The sequence below is a fragment of the Rhea pennata genome, chromosome Z, assembly GCF_028389875.1.
Source record: "Rhea pennata isolate bPtePen1 chromosome Z, bPtePen1.pri, whole genome shotgun sequence".
NCBI lineage: Eukaryota > Metazoa > Chordata > Aves > Rheiformes > Rheidae > Rhea > Rhea pennata.
Genome location: NC_084702.1, coordinates 7,067,849 through 7,086,104, shown reverse-complemented (window position 1 = coordinate 7,086,104; position 18,256 = coordinate 7,067,849).

The window sequence follows — 18,256 nt, the reverse complement described above, 5'->3', positions numbered from 1 at the left end:
GAGGCGAAAGACAGCTCCTGAGAATCCCTCCCCAGAAGCTCCTGTAACACAGAGTCAGCTTAAATCCTCTGCTTGGACCATGGAACCGCCACCATAGCCCAGTGCTTACACGACTTTCAAGGCCACCCTTGTGCTAAAGCTTTGGCCAAGGTTACAGATCTCCACAGAATAAATCTTCCCCTAGACCTCTCGTGAGGTCCCAGGCACAGGCCTGGGAAGCTGGTACCCAGGTGCAGAAGAACGGGTCTGTGGCAGCAATCAGGCACCCACAACCCGTGCGGTGGAAATACCGACAGATTGATTGAATGCTACCTGGCGTCGGATATGATATGTTGTGATTGCTAATCGTCGCCGCACGCCGAGACAGCTGTTGACGTACAACGCGCAGGGGCAATGGTGGTACAGGCATTAACCTTGTGGTTTGCAGTACTCCCCTGAGCAGTAACTACTCAGTCAGAGGTAGGGTCACACTTCAAAAATCATGACGTTCAGGTGTAACATGGGTCTTCCACCCAAGCCACAGGCCAGCAGCTCGCTGGAGCACGTGAGCATATTGTTGAAGGTGGAACCAAACACACGTAGGAAAGCAAGCTCTCCGCAATAACCCTGAGGCACCGTGTGACACTCAGCAACAGCCTCCTGGAACGACCGCAAGGGACCAATTGCAACTCACGCCCTGCCCGTTCCACACCCAGAGGATCCACTCATCATTCAACCCGAAGGAAGCTCTAAGCCCCTTACAAACTCTTGAGGCACCATGCTCCAAGCAGGCATTACCTCTTCCATCAGCCTCACAGAGCTCAGACTATGGCTGTGTTAGGGCAGAGGTTGTCCGAGGGACTATCGGTAAAGAGCTCTGCCACTTGGCTTGCAGTCTACACCGGGACAGCCTGGATTCCTGCCGTGGGCACAGGTGAAAGGAGCGGCAGGGGCAGACGGAGGCTTGGTCATGGCTTTTTCACACTGCGACACACACCCAGAGGTGCAGGGCTTATGCCAAAACTGCGTCCCCGAACGGGAGGCTGGAGCGGGTGAGGTTGCTTCTGGTCTGCCCCACCGAGGTGGCAGGAGGTTGCTCATGGGGGGGCTGCCGCACAAAGTGCTGCTTGGCTGCGGTGGCCGGCGGAGTCTGCCCAGCAGCAGCAAGGCTGCGCTACCCGGAGGGCACCTGCCTGGCGGCAGCAGGGCCCTTGTCACCGCTCTTTGTGACAGCCGCAGAACTGCCGGGTGCCAGGGCGGCCGCGGCCCCGCCATGCCCAGCAGCACAGGGACGACACAGCGTGGCAGTGTGCGGAGCTGCAGCAGGAGCAGTTGCGGCTCATCCACGGCTTTTCCGGCAGCCACAGGCCCTCGGCAGGGCCCAGGGCTTTCCCCGCAAGATCCCCTCACGGCAGCAGCAAGAGCGATGGTGCTGGGGCTTGGCAGCTCCGCAGGGCCCTCGGCGGCCCCGCAGCAGCAGCAGCAGCATAGAGGTCCCTGGCAGAGCAGCTCTCCGCCGGAGCCCCACGAGGTTTGCACACCTGCGCTGCACCAGGCAGGTGAGTGAGCCGGCGCTGCGGGGCACCCCAGTTCGGGGGGCACTGAGCCCGCCCGGCTCTGCCGTGGCCTCCTGTCTGCTGCAGCCCGTGCCTGGGGGCACCAAGCCAGGTGGGCGCTGGGGCTCGCTGGGGCTGCAAGCTGGGGCTCTGCGATTGGCACCAGCCAGCCCCAGGATGCCCCCGGGGGCGACAGGAGCCCCGGGCACAGGGATCCTGCTCCAGGGCCCGCGGCACAGGCAGCCAGAGGCCGCTCAGCTCGCAGCAGCAAGTGCTGCTGCAGGGCAGGGACAGCTTTGGGCTGTCTGCAAGAGAGGTCCCAGCCCGGGGACACCGGCGGCATTTCTCAACCTTGCTGCTCTCCAGCTTCGCCCCTGCCTGCTGGGGGGTCCTTTGCTCTGCTCTCTGCTGCCAGCACCTACAGCTCTCCCTCTTCTCTCTCTCTGCTGGAGCCAGGTTCTTCTGCCTGCAGCCAGATGGGGGTGCCAGCAGAGCAGCAGGAAGCTCCGCAGCCCAGCCAGGCCTTTCCCAGAGCTACAGGACAGGTATGGACAGACCCGGACACCTGCTTTGTGCCCACACCTCTCACCGGCTCCTTCTATGCTCACACAGGCCTTCCTGGAGGGTCGAGCTGCTGCCCTGCAGGCACCCCACACCAGCATGGCATCATCTCCCTTTGCTTGGTCCCTGCAGGCTCCGAGTGCTCTGGATGATGTGCTGCAGGCGATGCTGGTTGATTCGCACACCTCCAGCATCCGGGAGCTGCAGAATGCACTGCAGGTCTGCCACGTACAGGGACTGCGCTTCCCATGGCTCTGTCTCTCACGCTGAAGGAACGGGACCCCTCCAAACTGAGCACCCCACACACCCCACTCCACCCTCGCCAGACCTGGCAACGAAGAGCATGCTGCAGCACAGCGGCCAGCTCCCTCAGAGAAGCAGGAGGCTTCTGCTCCATGCCCCTCTTTCTGACCGCTCCCTGTCTCTTGGGTACGGGCACAGGCCAGCCCCCCTCCTCACAGGGCTTTGGTGCGGTGGCAAAGGGCTGCTCACTGCCCCTCCTCAACAACAGCCTCTGCTCCTCCCAAACCTTGCCCTGGCACCAAAGCCCTGTGAGGAGTTGCACCCTCCTCTGCTCTGCTCTCGAGGACCAGGGCATCAGCTGGGGGGCTGCGGATGCTCTGCACTGCCTCTACAGATTGCTCGGCAGTGAGAGAGGAAGACGAAGTGCCATGGCTTGGGGCCCTCCGGGCACAGACAGGTGCCCAAGCAAAGCGCTGCGCTACCTTGCCACTCTCCTCAGCTCCAGGAAGCAGCAAGAAACCCTTCCAGGCTGCAGCACGGCAGCAGCTGTGCTGCATTCGCCCCAGGGCCCAGGCAGCCCAGCACCTCCGGGGCATGGGGGAAGCCTGACCCATGTAGCTCTCCCCTCTCAGGGCTTTGGTCCTACTGCAGATGGGAAAATGCCGTTGAACTTACCGCCTGGTCTGGATCCCGGGAAGCAACTTCCCCTCTCCAACTTTGACAGCGCTTAGATCCTCCCAGCGAACTCTGCTGCTCCCCATATACCATTGACCTGCTCTGGTGCTGCCAGCCATGCGTTGCTCCCCACCCCTTTCTGGCTCCCATCTCATCATTTCTAGCATGACTGTCCTTGCCGGGAAAAAGCTGCTCCTTCTAACCGGTCCCATCCTCTCTTGCTTCTGCTCCCTCAGTGCTTTTCAGCATCCCACCACGCACCACTCTGAAAGGGTCTTTTTCCAGGGAGAGGCCTCTGCTCTCAGTGGTCGGACTGCCTGATCACAAATTTCTGTGGGCTGAAGGCATAACTGTAGTAACCTGTGGCAGCCTGTGTGTTCCTAATGTTCACTGAAAGGTATATTCCATGCTTGCCTCCCTTTCCTCCTTGCTGCATCACTGCACAAAACTAACCCATTTTAACGGAACTACATACTATTTCCTAACCACGTCTCAACGGTGTCCGCTGCAAATATCCTGAGTTTGAAACTCAATGCATTATTCTAGCTAACTGGCCTGCAAACTCGCCTCTACTCACAGCCTGAGCCGGAGTCTGCCCATCTCCCACACCCCATTGCGGGCTAAAGGTGACAGAAAGCAAATTTTGCCTCTAGGGACACTCCCCAGTGCCTGGCGTTTAGGTCTTTCTGAAGGAAGAGAACAGACCGTCTATACAGCAGCTAACAGGAGCAATAGCGGTGCCATGCAGCAGCCTGGTCTGTGAGCCATTCATTACGCATAGAGATTATTCATGAGAAGATTCATGAGAGATTCAGCCTGGAAGTTCAAAGCGGGCTTGCAGAACTAATGCTCAGTACCCTTAATATACGTGGTGTCCGTATGCAGCCTCACATTGCTTTAGTCTTTCTCTACTGTGAGGTCCTTTCTTTTAAATTCTGACAGGACTCTGTGCAGGCCTCCTCCAGAGCTGTTCTCTGTTCTGATTGCATAACCCAAAAGAAAGAAGAAAGAGCAGCTTGTGTGCAGATTTCCCCCTCCATACAGCTATCCATAAAGAGTAAATTTCATTTTTAGATAAAAAAAAAAATGATCTCAAAGGGAAACTGCAGCAAATATAAACCTCTACACCTCTGAGCACTTTTCTCATTAGGCAGTTCACATATTCATTTTGGAGCAGTTGCTGCACTGGCAGTTTCCCCTCCCTAATCCAGAATTCTGTCTTCCTTATTAATTCTGTATCTCATCTTCCTTAGAGCTACACCAGTTATGTTTGTTCACAACTAGCTAGAGAGCGGGTTAGTAATCTGTGTTGATGTGCTTGTAATGGGCAAATGTAGCCGTGACGCTGACATCCTAGCCATCGCACGAGCAATGTGGCACCCAAGGACGGTGTGCTCTATGGAAAAGAGAATGTGCCACATCCTGAGCTGTATGTTGTAGCCTCTGCCTCCTCACAACTACCGAGTTGTTGAGCAGCTGCTCTGCAAGAACACACTGAGTAGCTACTTCAAATGGGAGTCCATTCACTGGCTGGTGTTACTACTGTTTAGCCATCCTGATCACCCAACCTGATCCGGTATAGAGAAACTCGGAGAGGGATAGGATCAGCACAGAATCAGCTGCAAGAGCCATCTTGCGCTGGGAAATGACATGGTCAGAACCAAAGGCGTAAATTCAGCTGTATGTTGAATTTTGATTCATAAAGTTTGGTCACTTCTGGATAAGGAAGGGAAGTGAGAACTCTGACTGGTGTTTTGCGGAAACGAGAATGTCTACGGCATGCCGCTGTCCAGCATAATTCAGCTAAAGAACTCTGCTTTCCTCCAGGGCTGCTGATGCCTCAGGCACTTCAGACGTCCTCGGATCTGATGGGACAGAGGAGAAGTGGAGTTCAAGCTGCAGAAAGCTGCTAACCAGCCCAAATATGAGAATTTCACTGGCTAGAAGAGGCAAAGTAAGCCACTCGTTTGTGGCCAGCTCAGGATTTGGGCTCCTAGAGTACAGGAGAGAAGTGAAGCGGCTGATGACAGCCTGCTCGGGTTTATTAGCCAAGAGAGTATGGCAGACTATTGCCAAGAATTCCCTGACAGTAAGGATGTTAATTTACTAGCTTGCTCGGATTTCTCTGGTGTCAGGAGCTTGGCAAATATGAGTGGAGGTAAATTGCTTGGCGTAACGAGACATCTACACAGTCACACACACTAGCCACTAGCACATCTAACCTCAATGATGGGCTGGCCTGGGAGGTCATGGTGCTATTGCTCTTGAGCTACCAAAGCGCAGGACCTTCTGCGGTGAGAGGCCTGGTGCTGGACAAAACCCAGTTAATTAGATACTCCTGCTCCTGGAGGGTCACAGTCTCCACAGTGGCAGGCTCCTGCAGACTAGCTTGGCTTTGCTCTGCCCCACTCTCCACCTCCACATCTCATTCCTAGCTGCGAGAGTTCTGCTAGCCCAGGCCCTTTGTTTCCTGGGAAGGAAAATCCCGTTTTCTGGCCAGCGATTTGTGCCACAGGTGTTGGGGTAGGGTAGAGAAGGGGGCAGGGTAGGTAGCCACAGGAGGAAAGCACTTTGGGCTGGGAGTTTAGTGGGTCCAGAGGACGGAAGCAGGTACTAGTCTCCCTCTTGCTGAAGCAAGGCTTAGCACTATCTCTATCTTGCACCAAAGCCACAGAGTAAACATCTTGAGATAAGGGACAAACAACTGTCTCTGCAAGAGAGGGAGGCGAAAGACAGCTCCTGAGAATCCCTCCCCAGAAGCTCCTGTAACACAGAGTCAGCTTAAATCCTCTGCTTGGACCATGGAACCGCCACCATAGCCCAGTGCTTACACGACTTTCAAGGCCACCCTTGTGCTAAAGCTTTGGCCAAGGTTACAGATCTCCACAGAATAAATCTTCCCCTAGACCTCTCGTGAGGTCCCAGGCACAGGCCTGGGAAGCTGGTACCCAGGTGCAGAAGAACGGGTCTGTGGCAGCAATCAGGCACCCACAACCCGTGCGGTGGAAATACCGACAGATTGATTGAATGCTACCTGGCGTCGGATATGATATGTTGTGATTGCTAATCGTCGCCGCACGCCGAGACAGCTGTTGACGTACAACGCGCAGGGGCAATGGTGGTACAGGCATTAACCTTGTGGTTTGCAGTACTCCCCTGAGCAGTAACTACTCAGTCAGAGGTAGGGTCACACTTCAAAAATCATGACGTTCAGGTGTAACATGGGTCTTCCACCCAAGCCACAGGCCAGCAGCTCGCTGGAGCACGTGAGCATATTGTTGAAGGTGGAACCAAACACACGTAGGAAAGCAAGCTCTCCGCAATAACCCTGAGGCACCGTGTGACACTCAGCAACAGCCTCCTGGAACGACCGCAAGGGACCAATTGCAACTCACGCCCTGCCCGTTCCACACCCAGAGGATCCACTCATCATTCAACCCGAAGGAAGCTCTAAGCCCCTTACAAACTCTTGAGGCACCATGCTCCAAGCAGGCATTACCTCTTCCATCAGCCTCACAGAGCTCAGACTATGGCTGTGTTAGGGCAGAGGTTGTCCGAGGGACTATCGGTAAAGAGCTCTGCCACTTGGCTTGCAGTCTACACCGGGACAGCCTGGATTCCTGCCGTGGGCACAGGTGAAAGGAGCGGCAGGGGCAGACGGAGGCTTGGTCATGGCTTTTTCACACTGCGACACACACCCAGAGGTGCAGGGCTTATGCCAAAACTGCGTCCCCGAACGGGAGGCGGGAGCGGGTGAGGTGGCTTCTGGTCTGCCCCACCGAGGTGGCAGGAGGTTGCTCATGGGGGGGCTGCCGCACAAAGTGCTGCTTGGCTGCGGTGGCCGGCGGAGTCTGCCCAGCAGCAGCAAGGCTGCGCTACCCGGAGGGCACCTGCCTGGCGGCAGCAGGGCCCTTGTCACCGCTCTTTGTGACAGCCGCAGAACTGCCGGGTGCCAGGGCGGCCGCGGCCCCGCCATGCCCAGCAGCACAGGGACGACACAGCGTGGCAGTGTGCGGAGCTGCAGCAGGAGCAGTTGCGGCTCATCCACGGCTTTTCCGGCAGCCACAGGCCCTCGGCAGGGCCCAGGGCTTTCCCCGCAAGATCCCCTCACGGCAGCAGCAAGAGCGATGGTGCTGGGGCTTGGCAGCTCCGCAGGGCCCTCGGCGGCCCCGCAGCAGCAGCAGCAGCATAGAGGTCCCTGGCAGAGCAGCTCTCCGCCGGAGCCCCACGAGGTTTGCACACCTGCGCTGCACCAGGCAGGTGAGTGAGCCGGCGCTGCGGGGCACCCCAGTTCGGGGGGCACTGAGCCCGCCCGGCTCTGCCGTGGCCTCCTGTCTGCTGCAGCCCGTGCCTGGGGGCACCAAGCCAGGTGGGCGCTGGGGCTCGCTGGGGCTGCAAGCTGGGGCTCTGCGATTGGCACCAGCCAGCCCCAGGATGCCCCTGGGGGCGACAGGAGCCCCGGGCACAGGGATCCTGCTCCAGGGCCCGCGGCACAGGCAGCCAGAGGCCGCTCAGCTCGCAGCAGCAAGTGCTGCTGCAGGGCAGGGACAGCTTTGGGCTGTCTGCAAGAGAGGTCCCAGCCCGGGGACACCGGCGGCATTTCTCAACCTTGCTGCTCTCCAGCTTCGCCCCTGCCTGCTGGGGGGTCCTTTGCTCTGCTCTCTGCTGCCAGCACCTACAGCTCTCCCTCTTCTCTCTCTCTGCTGGAGCCAGGTTCTTCTGCCTGCAGCCAGATGGGGGTGCCAGCAGAGCAGCAGGAAGCTCCGCAGCCCAGCCAGGCCTTTCCCAGAGCTACAGGACAGGTATGGACAGACCCGGACACCTGCTTTGTGCCCACACCTCTCACCGGCTCCTTCTATGCTCACACAGGCCTTCCTGGAGGGTCGAGCTGCTGCCCTGCAGGCACCCCACACCAGCATGGCATCATCTCCCTTTGCTTGGTCCCTGCAGGCTCCGAGTGCTCTGGATGATGTGCTGCAGGCGATGCTGGTTGATTCGCACACCTCCAGCATCCGGGAGCTGCAGAATGCACTGCAGGTCTGCCACGTACAGGGACTGCGCTTCCCATGGCTCTGTCTCTCACGCTGAAGGAACGGGACCCCTCCAAACTGAGCACCCCACACACCCCACTCCACCCTCGCCAGACCTGGCAACGAAGAGCATGCTGCAGCACAGCGGCCAGCTCCCTCAGAGAAGCAGGAGGCTTCTGCTCCATGCCCCTCTTTCTGACCGCTCCCTGTCTCTTGGGTACGGGCAGAGGCCAGCCCCCCTCCTCACAGGGCTTTGGTGCGGTGGCAAAGGGCTGCTCACTGCCCCTCCTCAACAACAGCCTCTGCTCCTCCCAAACCTTGCCCTGGCACCAAAGCCCTGTGAGGAGTTGCACCCTCCTCTGCTCTGCTCTCGAGGACCAGGGCATCAGCTGGGGGGCTGCGGATGCTCTGCACTGCCTCTACAGATTGCTCGGCAGTGAGAGAGGAAGACGAAGTGCCATGGCTTGGGGCCCTCCGGGCACAGACAGGTGCCCAAGCAAAGCGCTGCGCTACCTTGCCACTCTCCTCAGCTCCAGGAAGCAGCAAGAAACCCTTCCAGGCTGCAGCACGGCAGCAGCTGTGCTGCATTCGCCCCAGGGCCCAGGCAGCCCAGCACCTCCGGGGCATGGGGGAAGCCTGACCCATGTAGCTCTCCCCTCTCAGGGCTTTGGTCCTACTGCAGATGGGAAAATGCCGTTGAACTTACCGCCTGGTCTGGATCCCGGGAAGCAACTTCCCCTCTCCAACTTTGACAGCGCTTAGATCCTCCCAGCGAACTCTGCTGCTCCCCATATACCATTGACCTGCTCTGGTGCTGCCAGCCATGCGTTGCTCCCCACCCCTTTCTGGCTCCCATCTCATCATTTCTAGCATGACTGTCCTTGCCGGGAAAAAGCTGCTCCTTCTAACCGGTCCCATCCTCTCTTGCTTCTGCTCCCTCAGTGCTTTTCAGCATCCCACCACGCACCACTCTGAAAGGGTCTTTTTCCAGGGAGAGGCCTCTGCTCTCAGTGGTCGGACTGCCTGATCACAAATTTCTGTGGGCTGAAGGCATAACTGTAGTAACCTGTGGCAGCCTGTGTGTTCCTAATGTTCACTGAAAGGTATATTCCATGCTTGCCTCCCTTTCCTCCTTGCTGCATCACTGCACAAAACTAACCCATTTTAACGGAACTACATACTATTTCCTAACCACGTCTCAACGGTGTCCGCTGCAAATATCCTGAGTTTGAAACTCAATGCATTATTCTAGCTAACTGGCCTGCAAACTCGCCTCTACTCACAGCCTGAGCCGGAGTCTGCCCATCTCCCACACCCCATTGCGGGCTAAAGGTGACAGAAAGCAAATTTTGCCTCTAGGGACACTCCCCAGTGCCTGGCGTTTAGGTCTTTCTGAAGGAAGAGAACAGACCGTCTATACAGCAGCTAACAGGAGCAATAGCGGTGCCATGCAGCAGCCTGGTCTGTGAGCCATTCATTACGCATAGAGATTATTCATGAGAAGATTCATGAGAGATTCAGCCTGGAAGTTCAAAGCGGGCTTGCAGAACTAATGCTCAGTACCCTTAATATACGTGGTGTCCGTATGCAGCCTCACATTGCTTTAGTCTTTCTCTACTGTGAGGTCCTTTCTTTTAAATTCTGACAGGACTCTGTGCAGGCCTCCTCCAGAGCTGTTCTCTGTTCTGATTGCATAACCCAAAAGAAAGAAGAAAGAGCAGCTTGTGTGCAGATTTCCCCCTCCATACAGCTATCCATAAAGAGTAAATTTCATTTTTAGATAAAAAAAAAAATGATCTCAAAGGGAAACTGCAGCAAATATAAACCTCTACACCTCTGAGCACTTTTCTCATTAGGCAGTTCACATATTCATTTTGGAGCAGTTGCTGCACTGGCAGTTTCCCCTCCCTAATCCAGAATTCTGTCTTCCTTATTAATTCTGTATCTCATCTTCCTTAGAGCTACACCAGTTATGTTTGTTCACAACTAGCTAGAGAGCGGGTTAGTAATCTGTGTTGATGTGCTTGTAATGGGCAAATGTAGCCGTGACGCTGACATCCTAGCCATCGCACGAGCAATGTGGCACCCAAGGACGGTGTGCTCTATGGAAAAGAGAATGTGCCACATCCTGAGCTGTATGTTGTAGCCTCTGCCTCCTCACAACTACCGAGTTGTTGAGCAGCTGCTCTGCAAGAACACACTGAGTAGCTACTTCAAATGGGAGTCCATTCACTGGCTGGTGTTACTACTGTTTAGCCATCCTGATCACCCAACCTGATCCGGTATAGAGAAACTCGGAGAGGGATAGGATCAGCACAGAATCAGCTGCAAGAGCCATCTTGCGCTGGGAAATGACATGGTCAGAACCAAAGGCGTAAATTCAGCTGTATGTTGAATTTTGATTCATAAAGTTTGGTCACTTCTGGATAAGGAAGGGAAGTGAGAACTCTGACTGGTGTTTTGCGGAAACGAGAATGTCTACGGCATGCCGCTGTCCAGCATAATTCAGCTAAAGAACTCTGCTTTCCTCCAGGGCTGCTGATGCCTCAGGCACTTCAGACGTCCTCGGATCTGATGGGACAGAGGAGAAGTGGAGTTCAAGCTGCAGAAAGCTGCTAACCAGCCCAAATATGAGAATTTCACTGGCTAGAAGAGGCAAAGTAAGCCACTCGTTTGTGGCCAGCTCAGGATTTGGGCTCCTAGAGTACAGGAGAGAAGTGAAGCGGCTGATGACAGCCTGCTCGGGTTTATTAGCCAAGAGAGTATGGCAGACTATTGCCAAGAATTCCCTGACAGTAAGGATGTTAATTTACTAGCTTGCTCTGATTTCTCTGGTGTCAGGAGCTTGGCAAATATGAGTGGAGGTAAATTGCTTGGCGTAACGAGACATCTACACAGTCACACACACTAGCCACTAGCACATCTAACCTCAATGATGGGCTGGCCTGGGAGGTCATGGTGCTATTGCTCTTGAGCTACCAAAGCGCAGGACCTTCTGCGGTGAGAGGCCTGGTGCTGGACAAAACCCAGTTAATTAGATACTCCTGCTCCTGGAGGGTCACAGTCTCCACAGTGGCAGGCTCCTGCAGACTAGCTTGGCTTTGCTCTGCCCCACTCTCCACCTCCACATCTCATTCCTAGCTGCGAGAGTTCTGCTAGCCCAGGCCCTTTGTTTCCTGGGAAGGAAAATCCCGTTTTCTGGCCAGCGATTTGTGCCACAGGTGTTGGGGTAGGGTAGAGAAGGGGGCAGGGTAGGTAGCCACAGGAGGAAAGCACTTTGGGCTGGGAGTTTAGTGGGTCCAGAGGACGGAAGCAGGTACTAGTCTCCCTCTTGCTGAAGCAAGGCTTAGCACTATCTCTATCTTGCACCAAAGCCACAGAGTAAACATCTTGAGATAAGGGACAAACAACTGTCTCTGCAAGAGAGGGAGGCGAAAGACAGCTCCTGAGAATCCCTCCCCAGAAGCTCCTGTAACACAGAGTCAGCTTAAATCCTCTGCTTGGACCATGGAACCGCCACCATAGCCCAGTGCTTACACGACTTTCAAGGCCACCCTTGTGCTAAAGCTTTGGCCAAGGTTACAGATCTCCACAGAATAAATCTTCCCCTAGACCTCTCGTGAGGTCCCAGGCACAGGCCTGGGAAGCTGGTACCCAGGTGCAGAAGAACGGGTCTGTGGCAGCAATCAGGCACCCACAACCCGTGCGGTGGAAATACCGACAGATTGATTGAATGCTACCTGGCGTCGGATATGATATGTTGTGATTGCTAATCGTCGCCGCACGCCGAGACAGCTGTTGACGTACAACGCGCAGGGGCAATGGTGGTACAGGCATTAACCTTGTGGTTTGCAGTACTCCCCTGAGCAGTAACTACTCAGTCAGAGGTAGGGTCACACTTCAAAAATCATGACGTTCAGGTGTAACATGGGTCTTCCACCCAAGCCACAGGCCAGCAGCTCGCTGGAGCACGTGAGCATATTGTTGAAGGTGGAACCAAACACACGTAGGAAAGCAAGCTCTCCGCAATAACCCTGAGGCACCGTGTGACACTCAGCAACAGCCTCCTGGAACGACCGCAAGGGACCAATTGCAACTCACGCCCTGCCCGTTCCACACCCAGAGGATCCACTCATCATTCAACCCGAAGGAAGCTCTAAGCCCCTTACAAACTCTTGAGGCACCATGCTCCAAGCAGGCATTACCTCTTCCATCAGCCTCACAGAGCTCAGACTATGGCTGTGTTAGGGCAGAGGTTGTCCGAGGGACTATCGGTAAAGAGCTCTGCCACTTGGCTTGCAGTCTACACCGGGACAGCCTGGATTCCTGCCGTGGGCACAGGTGAAAGGAGCGGCAGGGGCAGACGGAGGCTTGGTCATGGCTTTTTCACACTGCGACACACACCCAGAGGTGCAGGGCTTATGCCAAAACTGCGTCCCCGAACGGGAGGCGGGAGCGGGTGAGGTGGCTTCTGGTCTGCCCCACCGAGGTGGCAGGAGGTTGCTCATGGGGGGGCTGCCGCACAAAGTGCTGCTTGGCTGCGGTGGCCGGCGGAGTCTGCCCAGCAGCAGCAAGGCTGCGCTACCCAGAGGGCACCTGCCTGGCGGCAGCAGGGCCCTTGTCACCGCTCTTTGTGACAGCCGCAGAACTGCCGGGTGCCAGGGCGGCCGCGGCCCCGCCATGCCCAGCAGCACAGGGACGACACAGCGTGGCAGTGTGCGGAGCTGCAGCAGGAGCAGTTGCGGCTCATCCACGGCTTTTCCGGCAGCCACAGGCCCTCGGCAGGGCCCAGGGCTTTCCCCGCAAGATCCCCTCACGGCAGCAGCAAGAGCGATGGTGCTGGGGCTTGGCAGCTCCGCAGGACCCTCGGCGGCCCCGCAGCAGCAGCAGCAGCATAGAGGTCCCTGGCAGAGCAGCTCTCCGCCGGAGCCCCACGAGGTTTGCACACCTGCGCTGCACCAGGCAGGTGAGTGAGCCGGCGCTGCGGGGCACCCCAGTTCGGGGGGCACTGAGCCCGCCCGGCTCTGCCGTGGCCTCCTGTCTGCTGCAGCCCGTGCCTGGGGGCACCAAGCCAGGTGGGCGCTGGGGCTCGCTGGGGCTGCAAGCTGGGGCTCTGCGATTGGCACCAGCCAGCCCCAGGATGCCCCTGGGGGCGACAGGAGCCCCGGGCACAGGGATCCTGCTCCAGGGCCCGCGGCACAGGCAGCCAGAGGCCGCTCAGCTCGCAGCAGCAAGTGCTGCTGCAGGGCAGGGACAGCTTTGGGCTGTCTGCAAGAGAGGTCCCAGCCCGGGGACACCGGCGGCATTTCTCAACCTTGCTGCTCTCCAGCTTCGCCCCTGCCTGCTGGGGGGTCCTTTGCTCTGCTCTCTGCTGCCAGCACCTACAGCTCTCCCTCTTCTCTCTCTCTGCTGGAGCCAGGTTCTTCTGCCTGCAGCCAGATGGGGGTGCCAGCAGAGCAGCAGGAAGCTCCGCAGCCCAGCCAGGCCTTTCCCAGAGCTACAGGACAGGTATGGACAGACCCGGACACCTGCTTTGTGCCCACACCTCTCACCGGCTCCTTCTATGCTCACACAGGCCTTCCTGGAGGGTCGAGCTGCTGCCCTGCAGGCACCCCACACCAGCATGGCATCATCTCCCTTTGCTTGGTCCCTGCAGGCTCCGAGTGCTCTGGATGATGTGCTGCAGGCGATGCTGGTTGATTCGCACACCTCCAGCATCCGGGAGCTGCAGAATGCACTGCAGGTCTGCCACGTACAGGGACTGCGCTTCCCATGGCTCTGTCTCTCACGCTGAAGGAACGGGACCCCTCCAAACTGAGCACCCCACACACCCCACTCCACCCTCGCCAGACCTGGCAACGAAGAGCATGCTGCAGCACAGCGGCCAGCTCCCTCAGAGAAGCAGGAGGCTTCTGCTCCATGCCCCTCTTTCTGACCGCTCCCTGTCTCTTGGGTACGGGCAGAGGCCAGCCCCCCTCCTCACAGGGCTTTGGTGCGGTGGCAAAGGGCTGCTCACTGCCCCTCCTCAACAACAGCCTCTGCTCCTCCCAAACCTTGCCCTGGCACCAAAGCCCTGTGAGGAGTTGCACCCTCCTCTGCTCTGCTCTCGAGGACCAGGGCATCAGCTGGGGGGCTGCGGATGCTCTGCACTGCCTCTACAGATTGCTCGGCAGTGAGAGAGGAAGACGAAGTGCCATGGCTTGGGGCCCTCCGGGCACAGACAGGTGCCCAAGCAAAGCGCTGCGCTACCTTGCCACTCTCCTCAGCTCCAGGAAGCAGCAAGAAACCCTTCCAGGCTGCAGCACGGCAGCAGCTGTGCTGCATTCGCCCCAGGGCCCAGGCAGCCCAGCACCTCCGGGGCATGGGGGAAGCCTGACCCATGTAGCTCTCCCCTCTCAGGGCTTTGGTCCTACTGCAGATGGGAAAATGCCGTTGAACTTACCGCCTGGTCTGGATCCCGGGAAGCAACTTCCCCTCTCCAACTTTGACAGCGCTTAGATCCTCCCAGCGAACTCTGCTGCTCCCCATATACCATTGACCTGCTCTGGTGCTGCCAGCCATGCGTTGCTCCCCACCCCTTTCTGGCTCCCATCTCATCATTTCTAGCATGACTGTCCTTGCCGGGAAAAAGCTGCTCCTTCTAACCGGTCCCATCCTCTCTTGCTTCTGCTCCCTCAGTGCTTTTCAGCATCCCACCACGCACCACTCTGAAAGGGTCTTTTTCCAGGGAGAGGCCTCTGCTCTCAGTGGTCGGACTGCCTGATCACAAATTTCTGTGGGCTGAAGGCATAACTGTAGTAACCTGTGGCAGCCTGTGTGTTCCTAATGTTCACTGAAAGGTATATTCCATGCTTGCCTCCCTTTCCTCCTTGCTGCATCACTGCACAAAACTAACCCATTTTAACGGAACTACATACTATTTCCTAACCACGTCTCAACGGTGTCCGCTGCAAATATCCTGAGTTTGAAACTCAATGCATTATTCTAGCTAACTGGCCTGCAAACTCGCCTCTACTCACAGCCTGAGCCGGAGTCTGCCCATCTCCCACACCCCATTGCGGGCTAAAGGTGACAGAAAGCAAATTTTGCCTCTAGGGACACTCCCCAGTGCCTGGCGTTTAGGTCTTTCTGAAGGAAGAGAACAGACCGTCTATACAGCAGCTAACAGGAGCAATAGCGGTGCCATGCAGCAGCCTGGTCTGTGAGCCATTCATTACGCATAGAGATTATTCATGAGAAGATTCATGAGAGATTCAGCCTGGAAGTTCAAAGCGGGCTTGCAGAACTAATGCTCAGTACCCTTAATATACGTGGTGTCCGTATGCAGCCTCACATTGCTTTAGTCTTTCTCTACTGTGAGGTCCTTTCTTTTAAATTCTGACAGGACTCTGTGCAGGCCTCCTCCAGAGCTGTTCTCTGTTCTGATTGCATAACCCAAAAGAAAGAAGAAAGAGCAGCTTGTGTGCAGATTTCCCCCTCCATACAGCTATCCATAAAGAGTAAATTTCATTTTTAGATAAAAAAAAAAATGATCTCAAAGGGAAACTGCAGCAAATATAAACCTCTACACCTCTGAGCACTTTTCTCATTAGGCAGTTCACATATTCATTTTGGAGCAGTTGCTGCACTGGCAGTTTCCCCTCCCTAATCCAGAATTCTGTCTTCCTTATTAATTCTGTATCTCATCTTCCTTAGAGCTACACCAGTTATGTTTGTTCACAACTAGCTAGAGAGCGGGTTAGTAATCTGTGTTGATGTGCTTGTAATGGGCAAATGTAGCCGTGACGCTGACATCCTAGCCATCGCACGAGCAATGTGGCACCCAAGGACGGTGTGCTCTATGGAAAAGAGAATGTGCCACATCCTGAGCTGTATGTTGTAGCCTCTGCCTCCTCACAACTACCGAGTTGTTGAGCAGCTGCTCTGCAAGAACACACTGAGTAGCTACTTCAAATGGGAGTCCATTCACTGGCTGGTGTTACTACTGTTTAGCCATCCTGATCACCCAACCTGATCCGGTATAGAGAAACTCGGAGAGGGATAGGATCAGCACAGAATCAGCTGCAAGAGCCATCTTGCGCTGGGAAATGACATGGTCAGAACCAAAGGCGTAAATTCAGCTGTATGTTGAATTTTGATTCATAAAGTTTGGTCACTTCTGGATAAGGAAGGGAAGTGAGAACTCTGACTGGTGTTTTGCGGAAACGAGAATGTCTACGGCATGCCGCTGTCCAGCATAATTCAGCTAAAGAACTCTGCTTTCCTCCAGGGCTGCTGATGCCTCAGGCACTTCAGACGTCCTCGGATCTGATGGGACAGAGGAGAAGTGGAGTTCAAGCTGCAGAAAGCTGCTAACCAGCCCAAATATGAGAATTTCACTGGCTAGAAGAGGCAAAGTAAGCCACTCGTTTGTGGCCAGCTCAGGATTTGGGCTCCTAGAGTACAGGAGAGAAGTGAAGCGGCTGATGACAGCCTGCTCGGGTTTATTAGCCAAGAGAGTATGGCAGACTATTGCCAAGAATTCCCTGACAGTAAGGATGTTAATTTACTAGCTTGCTCGGATTTCTCTGGTGTCAGGAGCTTGGCAAATATGAGTGGAGGTAAATTGCTTGGCGTAACGAGACATCTACACAGTCACACACACTAGCCACTAGCACATCTAACCTCAATGATGGGCTGGCCTGGGAGGTCATGGTGCTATTGCTCTTGAGCTACCAAAGCGCAGGACCTTCTGCGGTGAGAGGCCTGGTGCTGGACAAAACCCAGTTAATTAGATACTCCTGCTCCTGGAGGGTCACAGTCTCCACAGTGGCAGGCTCCTGCAGACTAGCTTGGCTTTGCTCTGCCCCACTCTCCACCTCCACATCTCATTCCTAGCTGCGAGAGTTCTGCTAGCCCAGGCCCTTTGTTTCCTGGGAAGGAAAATCCCGTTTTCTGGCCAGCGATTTGTGCCACAGGTGTTGGGGTAGGGTAGAGAAGGGGGCAGGGTAGGTAGCCACAGGAGGAAAGCACTTTGGGCTGGGAGTTTAGTGGGTCCAGAGGACGGAAGCAGGTACTAGTCTCCCTCTTGCTGAAGCAAGGCTTAGCACTATCTCTATCTTGCACCAAAGCCACAGAGTAAACATCTTGAGATAAGGGACAAACAACTGTCTCTGCAAGAGAGGGAGGCGAAAGACAGCTCCTGAGAATCCCTCCCCAGAAGCTCCTGTAACACAGAGTCAGCTTAAATCCTCTGCTTGGACCATGGAACCGCCACCATAGCCCAGTGCTTACACGACTTTCAAGGCCACCCTTGTGCTAAAGCTTTGGCCAAGGTTACAGATCTCCACAGAATAAATCTTCCCCTAGACCTCTCGTGAGGTCCCAGGCACAGGCCTGGGAAGCTGGTACCCAGGTGCAGAAGAACGGGTCTGTGGCAGCAATCAGGCACCCACAACCCGTGCGGTGGAAATACCGACAGATTGATTGAATGCTACCTGGCGTCGGATATGATATGTTGTGATTGCTAATCGTCGCCGCACGCCGAGACAGCTGTTGACGTACAACGCGCAGGGGCAATGGTGGTACAGGCATTAACCTTGTGGTTTGCAGTACTCCCCTGAGCAGTAACTACTCAGTCAGAGGTAGGGTCACACTTCAAAAATCATGACGTTCAGGTGTAACATGGGTCTTCCACCCAAGCCACAGGCCAGCAGCTCGCTGGAGCACGTGAGCATATTGTTGAAGGTGGAACCAAACACACGTAGGAAAGCAAGCTCTCCGCAATAACCCTGAGGCACCGTGTGACACTCAGCAACAGCCTCCTGGAACGACCGCAAGGGACCAATTGCAACTCACGCCCTGCCCGTTCCACACCCAGAGGATCCACTCATCATTCAACCCGAAGGAAGCTCTAAGCCCCTTACAAACTCTTGAGGCACCATGCTCCAAGCAGGCATTACCTCTTCCATCAGCCTCACAGAGCTCAGACTATGGCTGTGTTAGGGCAGAGGTTGTCCGAGGGACTATCGGTAAAGAGCTCTGCCACTTGGCTTGCAGTCTACACCGGGACAGCCTGGATTCCTGCCGTGGGCACAGGTGAAAGGAGCGGCAGGGGCAGACGGAGGCTTGGTCATGGCTTTTTCACACTGCGACACACACCCAGAGGTGCAGGGCTTATGCCAAAACTGCGTCCCCGAACGGGAGGCTGGAGCGGGTGAGGTTGCTTCTGGT